We start from the raw sequence: 16,394 nt of genomic DNA on the forward strand, positions 1-16,394 counted from the left end.
GGGGGGGGGGGGGGGGGGGGGGGAATTAGGTCAAGGCAGTGTGTAAGTGAAGGGTCAGTTTCTGGGTCATGTGATGGTATGCAGCTCCGTCAAAACCGATTCCAACCCCCCAGAATGTGTATGAGGGCAGTACTACAACAACAATAGTCTTGTGATGTTTAACCATGAGCCACTAAGCTGTTCATTATTCATTGTCAGTGTGATGAACCAATGAGAAACACTGTGACAGTGCACCATAAATACAACACTATAAAGAGAAATATTGGAACTGGTTCATATTGTAATCCAAAATCCTCTTTAGGGTTAGTAGGTGTGCCTTAATATTTAGCCTTCTCATAGTGCATAGACACTGCTCATCATGACCTGCGCCCTGATCTCAGAACTAAGACATGGGTTAAGTTAGAAAACAATGGCTTTTTTATTTTTTTTGCAGCAATAAAATAGATTTTCTGTAATGGCCTGAGCCTGTGGACTAGTACAATTTAACCCAATGGTGGCTACTGAAATTATTTTTTGGTGGGGCGCAGTATGCAAGTCACTTTTCAGATGGACTATAATCACATATCACCACTTGGGCATGCTATAGCGCATGCACCACTATTTTAAAATATGAATTTAAATTAATAAATGGAGAAGTTAGCCTATGGGCTGTCAATACTGTCTATGAGCACAAAGATGACCTCCTGCAATGTTTTGAGAACACACACACACAGTGATTTCTATGGCAACAGTAGTGCTCAGCAACCAGCATCAAATAACAAAAAAATCAATTTGCATTTTTGAAGATACACATTTTGCGGAAAAGATGGACCGTGGAAAAGTGGCAGAACAATAATTATATATGAATTATCCTTTGAACTGCATTCCAATCACCACAGATACTGCAGAAGACCTGTTGGAACCGACATGGACCCAAGATTCACCCAGAAAACAGTCAAAATGTGCAAAATCATCAGCTGAATCATCAGCAGAATGATAGTAAAAGCATTGTTTATCATTCATAATGAATCCCTTGTTGCTTTTTACCATGTTGAAAAGTTCAAAGGTTATTTTCATCTCAGCAGCTCATGGATCAATTTTTTTTCCCAGTTCTCCGGTGGAAAATATGACATGAAGGGACGTTCATGTCCAATTTTTGAGTTTGTAACGACTATTTACCATATTCCCATAGCACATCAGGGCAGGATTACTTGGCAAATTTTGCGGTGACTAGTTTGTCAACTAATTGAGCATCATTCCAGCCCTAGTTTCCGATTTATCACAGCACCAACATATACCGACAAACAAGCAATCGCCCATACAGACTTTTTAGATTAATTATTAATTGACCTTTTCAGGTGGACTCTTTGGATGGGGGGGTGGGGGGGCTGTGCAGGGTTTGAACCAAGTACATATCACAATCAATAAGAAAAAGTGAACGTTTGTGCCAAATTTCATGGAAATCTCTGACAGTTCTCTCCAACCTGAAAATCACAATTTAATTCTAATGGCATTATACAGATGTACCATGAATGCATTGGAAAACAAGACATGTTGTGGTATGATTGGTACAATAATGGGATTTTAAACAATTAATTAGCCAATATCAGTTATATTTTAAGGATGTAACAGATTAACCTTCAATTCTTTTTAGCAGTTTATTGAAAAAAATGTAAGAGAAATGTATGATTTAGAACAGAGTGAATTATTGTAGCGGTAACAATTTAATCTGCCTGCATTTTGACATATGAAGCACTACTAGTGACTATGCTGTTTCATTTATCGGCATTTCAAACAGATTTTTTAGATTAGATTAGATTCAACTTTATTGCATTACTCAGTATACAGGGTAACGAAATGCAGTTAGCATCCAATCAGAAGTGCAAAACAGCAGAAGTGCAGTATAATACAGTTAAATATCATATGTACAGGTAAGTAATATGTACAGATGAGTGCAGTTATGTACAACTAGTGCAAATAAGGTGGTTAAATTAAATATTGAATGTGCAGTTGAATATACAGTTGAATAAATAGGATGTTCATTACAGAATATACACATATACATACATACATATATACACCTATGCATACACACAAAGCTTCAGTGTGGATGTAAGCATATACATATATACACACACATGTAATATTGGTTGTGTGATATAGATTTAACAGTAAGGAGTATTGATGAATGTGTACAGCTATGGAACCAGATGTGTAGTTATCAGTGCATTTGTGCGCCAAGAGTCAACACAGGTAGGAGGAGGTGTGGAGTCATCTGCTGGCAGAGTTCAGTAGGGTGACGGCTGTGGGGAAGAAGCTGTTCCTGTATCTACTTGTTCTGGTCAGCAGACTCCTGAATCGCTTCCTGGAGGGGAGGAGCTGAAAGAGTCTGTTGGCTGGGTGAAAAGAGTCTCTGAGATGCTACGCGCCCGGCGCACACATCTCTTCTTGTAGACTCTCTCAATGTCCGGAAGTGGGGCACCAATGATGCATCGGGCAGTTTTCACCACCCTCTGGAGTGCTTTGCGGTCCGCAGCAGAGCAGTTTCCATACCACACTGTTATGCAGTTAGTCAGGATGCTTTCTATTGCACAGCGGTAGAAGTTGCCCAGGATGACAGCAGACCGCTGGTTCCTCTTCAGTGTTCTCAGGAAGAAGAGACGCTGATGGGCCTTCTTAATCAGGTGGGAGGTGTTTGGTGGACCAGGTCAGGTTTCTGTGATGTGGGTCCCCAGGAATTTGAAGCTGGAGACACGCTCCACCTCCATGCCGTTGATGTGGAGGGGGGTGTGGGTGCCTCCTTTCTCCTTCCTGAAGTCCACGATGATTTCTTTTGTTTTGCTGGTGTTGAGGAGTAGGTTGTTGTTCGCACACCAAGCAGCAAGGTGTTTGACCTCTGCTCTGTATGCCGACTCGTCATTGTCGCTGATTAGTCCGATCACGGTGGTGTCATCTGCGAACTTTATGATGGAGTTGGATTCAAACATAGGTCTGCAGTCGTGGGTGAAGAGGGAGTAGATGAAGGGGCTTATCACACAACCTCGTGGAGTACCAGTGCTGAGTGTGAGGGTGGAGGATGTGATGTGGTCTGACCTAACATGCTGTGGTCTGTTGGTCAGAAAGTCCATGATCCAGTTGCAGAGGGAGGTGCTGATTCCAAGGTCTGTGAGTTTTGTGATTAGCTTGGCGGGGATGACAGTGTTGAATGCAGAGCTGAAGTCTACAAACAGCATTCTTGCATAAGTGTTTTTCTTGTCCAGGTGTGAGAGTACACAGTGCAGCGCTGTGGAGACTGCATCCTCTGTACTCCTGTTGCTGCGGTAGGCATATTGGTGTGGGTCGAGTGTGGGGGGCAGACAATCTTTGAGGTGTGCCAGGACCAGCCGCTCGAAGCACTTCATCACTATGGGAGTCAGTGCCACAGGGCGGTAGTCATTCAGGCACTTTGGAGAGGAGAGTTTTGGCACCGGTACAATGGATGTGGTTTTGAAGCATGCCGGTACTACAGCTTGGGCCAGGGACAGGTTGAAAATGTCCGTGAATATTCCTGAGAGCTGCTCAGCACAAGCCCTGAGCACACGTCCAGGAATACCATCAGGGCCAGCAGCCTTGCGTGCGTTGATACGGCTTAGTGCGATCTGGACGTCTGTGTGTGAGAGGGTGAGTGGCTGAAGGTCTTCAGAGGGTGTGAGCTTTATGACCTTTTCTTTATTGTCCTTGTCGAAACGGGCATAAAAGTCATTCAGTTCATTTAGAAAGGACATATCTATGGTTGCTGATGAGGTGTTGCTGTTCTTGTAATCTGTGATGGCCTGGATGCCCTCCACATGCGACGAAGGGTCGGAGTTCACAAAGTGTTCCTCCACCTTGAGCTTATGTTCATGCTTGGCCTTTTTGATGCCCCTTTTCAGTTCTGCTCTGGATGCACTGTAGGCGAGTGCATCTCCTGATCTGAACGCGTTATTACGTGTTTTCAGTAGGAGTCGCACTTCCCTGTTCATCCAAGGCTTCTGGTTGGGGTATGTGGTGATCTGTTTCTCTGTGGTAACACTGTCAATGGTGGTGTTGATGTGCTCCACTACTGCGTGAGTATAAGAGTCAATGTCAATCTGGGAGCCACAGGTAGCCTGGGAGGCAAACACACTCCAATCTGTGTTCTTAAACCTGTCCTGGAGTACCGAGTCTACCCCCGCAGGCCATACCTTGATGGTCTTCACAGTTGGTTTCACACGGCTATCAATCTATATCTAAACAGAATTCCATGGTTAAGTCCCACACTGATGCCCATTGGAAACAGCATGTTTTGTATGTTGGTCGAGTCTGAATCCTTTCATTACTGACCAGTAACTATAACTGTGGTGAGTTTGCATTAAAAAGAAACATACAGTTCCACTGAGAAAAATTATTTTAATGTGTAAAACTTTACATTAACCAATTATTTAATCACATCAGTTTTTACAGGTATAGAGGTCTTTAAATGACATTGAGAACTCACACCGCCTTAACCCTTAGGGGTCTGAGCCTCTTTTGTCCGTTTTTGAGTACTTTTGATTTGCTTAAATACTATATAAAGAAATTATTTAATACTCCCCTGTGTGGTATCTTTTTTTTCCAGCACACCTTAATCTATCTCATCTGTCTATTATTTTTTCACTTTCACTTTAACCTACTATATTAACACAAAAGGCCAAAAAAACACAAAAAATGTAAAATCTGATTTGAAAAATGTATAGAATTTATTGCATAACACAAGATGCTTAATGAACCTTTTCAAAGACTTTAAAAGTGAATATGGGTTCCAAATACTACGTATATAAAATCAAAATTAGAATAAATTAAAACTATACTCAAATATTTGACATAAAAGTATGTCTTTACATTGGCCTTTTCTCTGGTTTTCTCCCCCCCCCCCCCCCCCCCCCTCCCCCCACCACCCCACTCCCGGTGCTCCCGGTTTCTGCATGCGGTTCAGGTGGGGTCATCCTCACCCTTACCTGTAATGCTAACGCAGTCTGTGGATTACAATCTGCAGATTCAGCCAGTGTTTTTCGGTTTTGAAAAGGGACAAAAAATGACGAAGATATGGTCAGAAATCTAACGTCCCCCCCACCTCATTTTCATACTTTTATTCACGTTTGTTTGCTCCGGTTTCAAAATGTCATATCTCTGGTTGTATTTGCTCTATCAACATCAAATAAAAAGTGGGAGAGTGTTTCAAGTCAGCACTTTCAAATACAAATATCCCCAGTGGTCTTCGTGACCAACTTGTGACGCTACGACGTGTTGAAAATGTCATGTGATTGAGTCACAGGGCCGTGACCATGGACTTTGCTGTTAATTATTATGGTTTGGATGCGAGGACACAGAAATACTCCAATGTTCTTGTATTTCAGTGTCAGGACATGTGACTCCCCATCACCTCCAGAAACCTGAGTAACAGAAAGAAACACATCACTTCTGTTTTATAGGACAGATGACTGAATAACAAATGTACAGTATGCTTTTGTGTGTATGAGTGTCAATATTAGAGTCACTGTACAATGAACATCTGATGTATTACTCTCATTAAAACATATTGTGTATTTATCACATGCAAAGTAAAGAGTCACCTGATTTTTTGTTAACTTGTTTGTTCATATAAATATGGCTTTTTATTTCAGAATACTCTGTCTTTTTCCCAAAAAATATGACTTTCTTCTCATAATATTATGATTATTTTTTTAAATTTAAATTACATCTGAATTATTCCTTTTTTTCTTGTATGGTCACAATGCTTTTTCTTTAAATAGAATGGCTCTATTCTGGTAATATTTTGACTGTCCTTTTATCCTTTCGCACCAAGAAGTTAAACATATTTATTGTTTCTCTGAATATTACAACTTTACAAATGCTTTTCTCTTGAAATTTTAGTTTCGTTTTTATAATACTTTTTTCCTATAAAGATTACAACTTTCTTTTTGTAATATTCAGAATGCAGTTCTTGATCCATTATGCTTTTCTCAAAGTATTCTGATTGAATAATAAGCTTTGTTCTTTAAATGTTATGCATAAATTCTCCAAATATTGTAGAATGGTAATCCTGAATGTGACTCTGATAGTCATCATATATGGATGTGTTTTTTCAGTCATATGTTATATTAACTCTGCTGTGTTTGTACCAGCCTGTTGTGTATATCAGTCATACTGGTGTGTGTACATGAGTCATGTGTACATGACTGTACCTGTTCTGGGTGTTCTTCAGCAGTTCGTCAGCCATCTCCGGGTTTTCTTCTTGTAGGCCTGGAACATGGGACCAGGACTCCATAAAACCCACCAGAGTCTTCACAGTGATCGAAGACTTGCCTGAACACACTCCACCCTGGAGTTCAGACATATTGTTAATGATGACCTGTGCTAGATTTGCATGTGTGTTTGTATGTTGTGCTCTGAGCTGAAGTTCAGAGGTTCACTAACTCCATCTCTAAGGGTGTATTCAGACCTACTTCATTTGGTCAATTTAAAATGGACTGGAGTTTGTCTCCCCGAAAAGTTCAGACTTTTTTTTAGGTTTTGTAGGTCTTTTTTTCTTGGTCCGTTTCCAAACAGACTCTGGACTGGTTCACTTCTGGTGTGAATATAACCAGCATCGAGCCAAAACAAACCAAGGAACCATACGCCTTTTTGTGCTTACAAGAAGCCGTCGAGCAGTACACCTTCACTGATGCAGAATGACACATAAAACATAAAAAAAAAAAAAAATTAAAATAAATAAATAAAAATAGAATATGTATTCCGAAAACGATAACTTCACATAGGACCTCCATGTTTGTTTTCATCAACACTTGCTGTGTCTGATTACCCCCCCCCCCCCCCCCCCCCCCCCCCCCCCCCCGCCTTTTCTGTTAAATGCCAGTGCAGTTCATCACCCTAACCCTGACAAAAAGTGCAATGAGAATGCAGTCCTACCCAAATGAAAAAAAAAAAAAAAAAGTCCACATTTGATCTGAACCAAATAAGCGGACAAAGGACTTTCCAGGTGTAAATACACCCATAGTTTCAGTTGATAATAACAGCCTGTGCACTGGTTTCTATGAAAAAAAGTAGGAAAAAACTTAACAATGTATAACACCAGCTACTGTTCACGTATAAATGGAATCATCTGATGTCAACAGGTCCAATACAAATTTCATTGCAAAACAAATCTTACATAGAGAACTGTTAACCCTCAAAGACCTAGAAAACAGTATTTCATACTTGTTGATGCACTAATCCAATCAACACATGTAAATAACTGATGTAAAATGCAGTTTGTCATCTTTTGATGGTCATCAGATATCACCCATTTGGATATTCAGAGACTCTGTTGATTCACAAAAAAAAAAGCATGGAGTTTGATAAATGACAATGGTTGGAGACACTTGTTCATGTTCAGTTGAAGATTTATTCTACTGGAAAAAGTCACTTATTCTTCATTTTGCTCTATTTTGATATAATGAGAATTGAATTTTTTTCTGAGGATTTACATGATCAGTAATTGAAATATAGTAAAATATGCTTTTCAAAAACAAAAAAAGCTAAATTCTGAGGTTAATGTTATAATACATGGTGATAAATCACTGAGGAAATTTAAATGCAGAGAAAATGTAATCAAGAAATTACCACAAAGATAGCTGTAAGACTTTAAGGGTTAACTCTTATTTGATCTACACAAAAATATTGCATTTAGCATTGCTCCCATAGACCTGAGTTTTGGTTGGTGTTCCTGTGTTACTACCTCTGTTTATCAGGGAAAGTGATGGCAGCATACAGCTCCTCTAGTTTATGTTCCGCTACAGCCACCTGACGGCTGGTGTACGGTAACAATATCTGCTTCACCTGAAAAGAAACATATGATGAAGCAAAGCTGAACATTCAAACTAAAATTTATAATAAAACAAAGTCACTATTAAGTCTCTAATCAGAGGAGTCCACTGAACCTGTCCTTCATTCAGACTGTGCCAGACCTTATTTTATCTTAAATTTTATCCTTCATTTTCTGACAGGTTAAATTGAAGGCTATTTACGGTTCTGTCTACAACTATAGGACATGCATGAGGTCTGTGACTTCATCTCATGAAAACACTTGTTTGATCGCTTTATTCGTTGCTGGTTAGACTGAAATTATGCATGAAAACGCACAACAACACAAGCTACAGAATTACTCTTTGTTGTTAAACTTTAGTAGAAGTAAGAACACTTGAGCCTTTCTGAGGTGGTGAAACCAGAACCTAAAAGTCAAATCAACCATGTCAGAGCCTCAATTCATTCTGCACCAGTGTCTATTGATCTCTGACTTTGTAGTGATTTTCAGAATCATGCAGTGGTTACTTCACAAAAACAAGTCGTCAAATAGAATAAAAAGCACTTCTCTACATAAGTATTTAAATGTTGAATATGTAATATATGCATGCGCTTGTGTGCTCAGACGAAATTTGTATTTGAGGCAGTTTTATGCTGGGAGCATTTGTTGTTATTTGTTGGTGGCTGGTAACCAGTGGTGTAGTGGTACTTGGAGAAGTGGGTAGGCTCTAAATTTTTGGCTTTTTTTTTTTTTTTTTTTAAGTTCAGAAACCCGCTGTTTTAGAAACAGTGACATATACTACTACTACTATACTACTACTCTATTTAGTTTACCCAAAAATCTGTCAGTATTTGCTCACTATTATAAAATTATCATGACTTGATCAGGAGCAGTTTGTAGGTATTACTGGTCACACAAGCAGCTGCATGAATATAAATGTATTCAACATGAGGAAAAACATAGGGTAATGTTAGCCTTTCTTAATGTTAGCCCACTCACACAGTTACCTTGCCTCAGAATTATGTATTCCTGTGAAAGGTAGGTCCTCTCGATATGTGTCACTCATTTGAAAGACGTTGTTCTGCCTTTCTCTTTCGCATTTCCATTAGTGTTAGAGTTTTTACAAACTGCTTTTAACATAGTCCAGGCTCATCTGTGGGCATTGGAATTGCTTTTATATGATGACAAAGTCAAACTTGTGGTTTTTGCACATGAACAAGACATACCAGTGATTACTTGGTCAATAACAACTGCCCAAGGCATAGAATTAGTCTCCAGTTATAAATACCTTGGTTTTCTGATATGTCAGGAACTTTCTATCCAAAGCTACATCAGCAATCTGGTTTGTAAATTGAGGGTGAAGCTAGTTTTTTACCACCCAAATAAAGCTTGTTTCTCACTTAGAGGAAATACTTGGTAACAGCCATTTTTCTACCAATGTTGGATTATGTACATGAGTGCCTCAGTCAAATGTTCACAATCCTTGAACACTGTTTGCCATTGTGCACTACGTTTTATTAGTAGCTGTAATCACCTCACTCATCACTGTGAACTATATGGTAAAGTTGAGTGGCTGTCTCTGAACTCGCAAAGGGTCATCCATTGATTGAGTTTAATCTACAAAGCTCTTCTCAGCATGGTTCTGTCATACCTATCCTCACTTCTCCAAAAAACCACTAGCCACTATTCCTTACAGTCTTGTGAAATGTATTATTTGAATGTACCCATAGTCAGGACTGAACTGGGGAAGCGAGCCTTCTTTCGGCTTTTTCAGCCCCCTCTGCCTGGAATACCCTTCAATTGGAGCTGAAAATACCTGAGCTCGTATCACTCCAAACTATTTGTTTTGTTTTACAGACAAGACAGTGAGAGTCAACTGGACAGTGCCTGTTTATTTAAATTGCTGTGTACCTCCACTAAATTTGCATTTTAAAAAATGTAAAAAAAATTGCACTTTAAAACTGTTGTTATTGCCTGTCTCTTAAAACCTGTATTCTTTCATGGTGTGTGCTGCTGACCTCTTGGCCAGGTTGCCCTTGTAAAAGAGATCTTGATCTCTCTTGACGCTATCTGGCTAAAAAAACAACACACACACACGCACACACGCACACACACACACACAACACACACACACACACACACCAGGCCAGTTGAAAAATTGCCCATCTAAGGCACACTTTCTTTTAACCAAACATGACCTCTCCCGGGTGGATCATTACAAACCTGCGTGACCTTGCTATTTAACTTTTATTTACTTGTACAATTTTCCCAGGGGTAAAATTCCGCTGCGTGGCGTTGTCGGACAAACGCGGTGATTTGATTCCCTAGCTAACTGCCACAGGTTCAACAGTGCAAAATGTAAATTTTGCAATTTTCCAACTGGTCTTAAGATTTTGATCAGGAGTGTATTCTGTCAAAATCCTTATGCTTGGGCCTCAGTTCTGCTCTCTGGTCAACACAGCTACTGTAGCATAGAAAAAAGTTAGCTATGTCAACAAATACAACTCAGATGCCAACTCACTTCATATCACTTCACATAAGCATGCACTGACATATTAAACCTTTAAGGAAAAGCCTGTTGAGCTGTGTTTGTTTTAGGTCATTATATGATATTTACATCTATTGGAGAAAGTGCAGGTTGCCACCGACTGAATATCCACCATCCTCATCTATAACAGCCACAAAAACATGTAGGCTTTGTTACAGCCAGTGTTTCTTGTGTCTGTTCTGTGTTTTTTAAGTTAAGGGATTTTAGCTCTGGTCCTATTCATTCATAATGGTATTATACAGTGGCGGCTGCTCGTCTTCCGACAGGGAAGCTCATTGTCGGTTTACATCAAAAAAAAAAAAAAAATTTGTCAAGTTATTTAAACATACATTCAGCCCTCCGTTCCTTCTAAAGAAAATGGTCAGTGACCTTATCGTACCAAGTAGGTGTCTTTTCCAGGGACTGGATCAGTGTCTTCTCAATGTCCAGCAGAGCTAGGCTGCTTAGATTGCCTTGGCCCATTGTGTTGCGAGTATAAGACTTCAGCCTTTTTAAACAAGAGATGCTCCTTTCACTCTGACCTAACCGACAGTTTGATTGATTTAACTATCTACAAAACGATATTAAATGCGAACAAGAAATGATTAAATTGTGTAACTGAAACAAGAAAACGCTGAAATTATGTTAAATTGAACCAAGGAAGTACAATGAGTGTGTTTTGTTTACAGTGCAAGAAATGAACGAGTAATTTTGTAGTGGTTTCTCTCTTGATTTCACAGCAGAATGCACAGCGGTATTAAACTGAACTGTGTCAGTGAAGGAGTAGATCTCAAAATAGCTGTCAATCAAACGGGATTCATCCTTTCGACTGATCCTCCAATCAGTGCGTGGGATTCTGGCATCCAGCCCGGCCGAGCTCCGCCCACAGCTCCATTCACCCCCAGAGACGCCCGGCGTCCGGGGGCGGGACAACATCGTGGCATTTATCCAATTACTGTCCAGTTTTGAGGCAATGAAAAAAACTGTTCCACTCAGTCCCATTGAAGCCCATAGACGCCCGGTGTCTACGGACAAATGCACTGAGCAGAGATCGAATGAGAAAACAGCGCAACAGGAATGTATGAGAGGTAAACAACATTGTGTCCGTTGATTTGTGATGAAGCTGATCTGAACGAACTAATCTTTGAGATGAACGTGCTCTAACACATTTGTAGTCAATAAAATGTCAACACAACCGTACATATTTAACCATTTAATTTTCGTAATTTTAGGGGAAGCTGGGCTTCCCTTGCAGTCTATGAGAAATCGCCACTGTATTGTACATTATCAGTAAAAGGCAGTAGATCTAGTTCTAAGGCACTGGATCTAAGTGACTCTCATTGACATCATTACACTAAAACATTATTATGAGTATTAGATTGCATTTTTGTAATAAGATGCTCCTGAATCTACTGGACCTTCACACACAGCTGAGTTTTACCTTCAAATATTCCAAAATGTGGCCAGTACAAGGATAACCATTCTGGCTAATTATTTGTAGGTTTCCTCACCGTGCCATTCTACTGCTAGTGTTTATGTCACAGCTGCTGTATGAGTATACTTAATGTTTGACCTGCTGATAACTCCCATGAGCCTCCACTCACCTCCTCATAGATGTGGTTCAGTCTCTGTCCACAGTCTTGGAAGTGGAAGGTGGTTTTGTCATCACAGAAGCCCAGCAGAGCCACACAGCCCCTGGGTTTCAACACTCGGCTTACCTCGTCTAAGAACCGTGACTGATCAAACCAATGGGCTGCAGATGCAGCTGTGATCAGGTCAACAGAGGCATCTGCAAATGGCAGCTCCTCAGCTGCCCCCCTCCTGCACATGAAAGAACACTACTCACACATGGAACTGCGCTGTTCTATTGTAGGGGAGACCGGGGACAGTTGTAACATTTTTGACATTTCTGTCTCTAACTTTGAGCTCTTTAACCCAGTGTCTTCAAACCGGTATATAAACTAGCTTCAAGTGTCTGCCAGTAAATGACCTAGAAATGTCTGTGCAAGACAAATAGAAAATGCATGACTTAATCTCAAACACAAGTAGTGAAATGTTACAATTGACCCCATAGCCCGGGTCAGTTGTAACATACCTTGGGGTAAAATATAACATTATAAAATTAGGGCCATGACAATGACTTAAGGTACTGACTGACTAATGGAAAGAGTTGGGTTTCATTTCATAAAGCCGGAAAACCAATCTTGACCAGCAGGTGAAGTCTCATCCCATGACTTTGGATGTTTGCAGCCATATTTTTCTGCAAACTGATATGCAAGTTCTCTCACCTGTAATTTTAATCATGTAAAAAATGTTAAATATTTCCCTATTCAATATGTATTTTATATATTGCCACCAGTATAACTTTCATAAATTTAGCCTGACTTATACTTTACCAATTCGTATGTGCTTATCTCTCTGGGACATAGTCCATAGTAGCGCTTTCAGATACTCTGTCAAAATCTTTTCTTGTTCATCAGTCAACACCTTTGTTGCAGAGTTGTAGCCTGCTCCTGGAAGTTCACTTGACCCCTGATCTTCTAACTTTTTCCTCCCTTTGCAGAATCTATATGGAGTGACATGGCATATGCCATACAATTTTGTCACAGATCTGACTGACTTTCCGTGGACCTTTACATCAGTGGATGCCCTCTTCAAAATGTCGAGGGGCACCCTCTGTCAGTCTTTCTCTTCCGGGACCTAGGCACATTAAAACTAAAAAAAAAAAAAAAAAAAAACAGTGGCAGGGTTCCAATGGTCATGAATTCCTGGAAAAACAATTGAATTTTAGCTTGGCATAAGTTATAACATTTTAGAAAGTGTTACAATCTACCCCAAGCAAGTTTGTTACAACTGTCCCTGAATGCATTAATGATGAGCTAGCTTGCCTTACAGCTAGAAGCTAAAACATTACCACAAATAAACTGAATGAAGATAGCTAAACAGACCATAATCAACATGACATACCTTTAAGAGTCTAACTACAAAGCATGCCAAGTAATCACAAAGTAATTTGAGCAAAAATAATTACTTTCTTACCACAAAATAATGTTTTCCCTCTCAGATTTTGATGTGTCTGCCTCACGGCACTACAGCTTCCCATGTGACTAAGGACTAAACTGACCATGTGCAGACTGAATCAGGTGAGTCCTAACTTGTTCCTGATTGGAGTAATTGCAAGTGTTTACAACTGACCCGGTTACAATTGTCCTCGGTCTCCCCTACTTCTGTATGTCACTGCCATATAGCACAGGACAAGTCAAGTAATCATTTAGAGAAACCTGCACAATTTAAATATCATATCACATGGTATTTTCAGAAATAATACATTTTAAGATGTAAAGGAGCTAAGTTAGAAACATGATTGTTTCACTCTGTGCAAATACTGCTGCCATACTAATATAATTCAATACACTACATCGCAATTCTAAAATTACACACACACAGTCCTTGACCCTCTTCAGGATGCAATCTTATATTATAATATTCAAATGAAAGTGAAGCTAAGCAGGATATACTGCTTTCTTCAAAGCCACTAGACAGCTTTCATAAAAATTGTAACTCAACTACACAGAACACAGGGATATTGGTTTGGTTTGGATCTGAGCCAACATGTTCAAACAATGTCACAAAATAATCAAACTCAAAGCTGCAGAACCGAAATCACAGGGAAGAACATTAGATACTGAAAATGTAACCTTCCTTCTGCAGCTCTTTCCTGTCAGTCTAAGTCAAAAGACTCCATATAATGCTGACACCATTTTCAGCCCTCTGGCAGGAGGGTTAATCAAACTATGATTAACTTTAAATTTAATTTAGAATGTGACATAATGTGCCATTAGGCAACATTATGTCATATGTTTATTTATATAATACACACTAGTTTGATCACATATTTGATGGGTTTAAATAATTAATACAATTTCAGTAAACTGAGCTGAAATGATTTATCAGTTAATTGACACACATTACGCCAGGATCATCACAAAGTTGTATGTTAGTTCCATCTTAAGTTGTTAGTAAGTTAGTAAGTTGGATACAAATGTGTTGAAGACTGCAGTGCACATATTGTTTGTAGATGTTATTTGACTTGTTTGTATTTGTTTAATCTGTAGATCTTTTTATGTATACCTTAATACTGTTGTTATTGTTATTTCTATATAGATATTTTTATATGTCCTTTAACTTGTATGTTTTGTGGTTGTTTCAGCTGGTTGTGGAATAACGGAATAAATTGTTATTTTCAGACCTGTCTGTTGCACATTTTTGCTATTTTTTTATCCATTCAAATAATTGTTCAACTAAATTGAATCAAAGAAAATAATCAATATATTAATCGGTTACAAAATAATTGATAGCTGCAGCTCTAAAGCATGTAGCATAATATTAACCAACACTGGTAGTCTATAGCAGATGCCATAGCTTCCATGTAAAACTCAGCCCTTCTTCATTAATACAAGTTAATTTGAAATCATCAGCCTTCAAACATATCAATTTAATTGTAAGCCTTTATCCGCTTGTCAAATATATTCTAGGTGTTTCTTTTGGGTGTTTTTTTTTTAGCTCTAACTGTAATGAGGGGACTGTGTTCTTCACTATGACATGTAGGTGTTTGTTGGGATATTTTCCTATTTTCTTACTCCTACCTGTATGTAATGTTGGGGTGTCCTGGCTCAGCTTTGGCCTCCTCCAGTTGACATTCGCTGATGTCGATGCCAACCACATTGTGAAAGTGTGGAGCCATCAGGCGACAGTTCTGACCCGTCCCACATCCCACATCTACTGCCAACACATGAGGCCGTCCCTTCTGAATATATGAAGATAAACAGTACAGAAAATCTCTGCTTTTAAAGTGAATTATAGTCATCAAATGTCTCACCTTCTGATCGAGGTATTCAAGAATAATGTTCTTGAGCTGGTCTGGAGGTGTCATGCGGTACTTCTGGTAAACAGCAGCATGATCCTTCCCCTCAAACAGTCGGTATGCCATGATAGAGGCTTTTTTCCTCTTCTTGTCTTTTTCTGGACTTTGCTTTCTCCACTTTCTGCTCCAAGAGATCTTGTCCAAAGTCTTCCGTCTCTTTTTTTTCACTTGCTTTGCTGTTCCTTTATCTCTTCCTTTATTTTCTTCCTGTGTTCTGTCATAAACCCTGTATGTCAGCTGATACTCACCCTCCTGCTGCTGTTTAACCTTTCCTCCACTTCCTCCAACTATGTAACTGAAGGACATCAAACCAAAAGGTTTTTTAACAGCCAAATATTAATTTAAGCAACCACTTACAATCAGTAGAGTCAAACATGGGTGCATTGATCCATTTACAGCTTAGAAGATTTACACAAAAGAAAGTTAAAGAGATTGATTCTTTGTGTAGAAAAGCCTTGGTTACTAAATGAGAGCAGTGCCGACCTCAGTGGCCATGGTGCAGTAAAAGCAGATTTGTGCAGAACACACTGGGCCCCCTCTGCTTAACCCTTTCATGGCCAGAGCAAAAACATACCAATCTAACCACAGTCTCTGGTTGTAGGTGTATTTTCACTTCACACTCATCATTTATGTTGATCCTTCACCACTATTTAACCTATGATGGAAGAGTTAGGTATTCAAATAGCTGATTTCTGCAAAAGCATGGATATCACACTGTGAAAGTACTCCACCATAAGCAAAAGCATTCAGAACCTTCCTTCAGTAAAACCCAGTAATATTATCATCCAGATGTAGCTTACATGTGAGAAGTCAATTGTTTTCCTGTTACATTTATGTGTGTTAAATTTTCTGTTGTACATATTTAATGTTGAGCTCCTTTGAGTTATGTTATATAATTAATGTACAGCAATGCACCACAAACTCTAATATTCCTGTGAGAAGTCAAATGGTCATGGACTCAGAAAAAAAGTTTTCAACTTTATTTATATTTTGATTTAGTTTTTTGTTGTTGTTTTTTTGTTTGTTGTTTGTTTGTTTGACAGAGACAATGCAAAGCTACTAGCTATACCAGAGTTAGCTACAAGCTAATTTACATCTGTTCCATTTTCTGACTGTAGAGAGCTTCACTCCACCCCATTCTGGAT

General features: G+C 39.2%; 1 pseudogene; it reads right to left on the minus strand.

Annotated features, from left to right (window-relative positions):
* Window positions 1-5,301: 5,301 nt before the first annotated feature.
* LOC115412117 (putative methyltransferase DDB_G0268948) lies at window positions 5,302-15,728 on the minus strand (annotated as a pseudogene).
* Window positions 15,729-16,394: the final 666 nt, after the last annotated feature.

The sequence above is a fragment of the Sphaeramia orbicularis genome, chromosome 21, assembly GCF_902148855.1.
Source record: "Sphaeramia orbicularis chromosome 21, fSphaOr1.1, whole genome shotgun sequence".
Classification (NCBI taxonomy): domain Eukaryota; kingdom Metazoa; phylum Chordata; class Actinopteri; order Kurtiformes; family Apogonidae; genus Sphaeramia; species Sphaeramia orbicularis.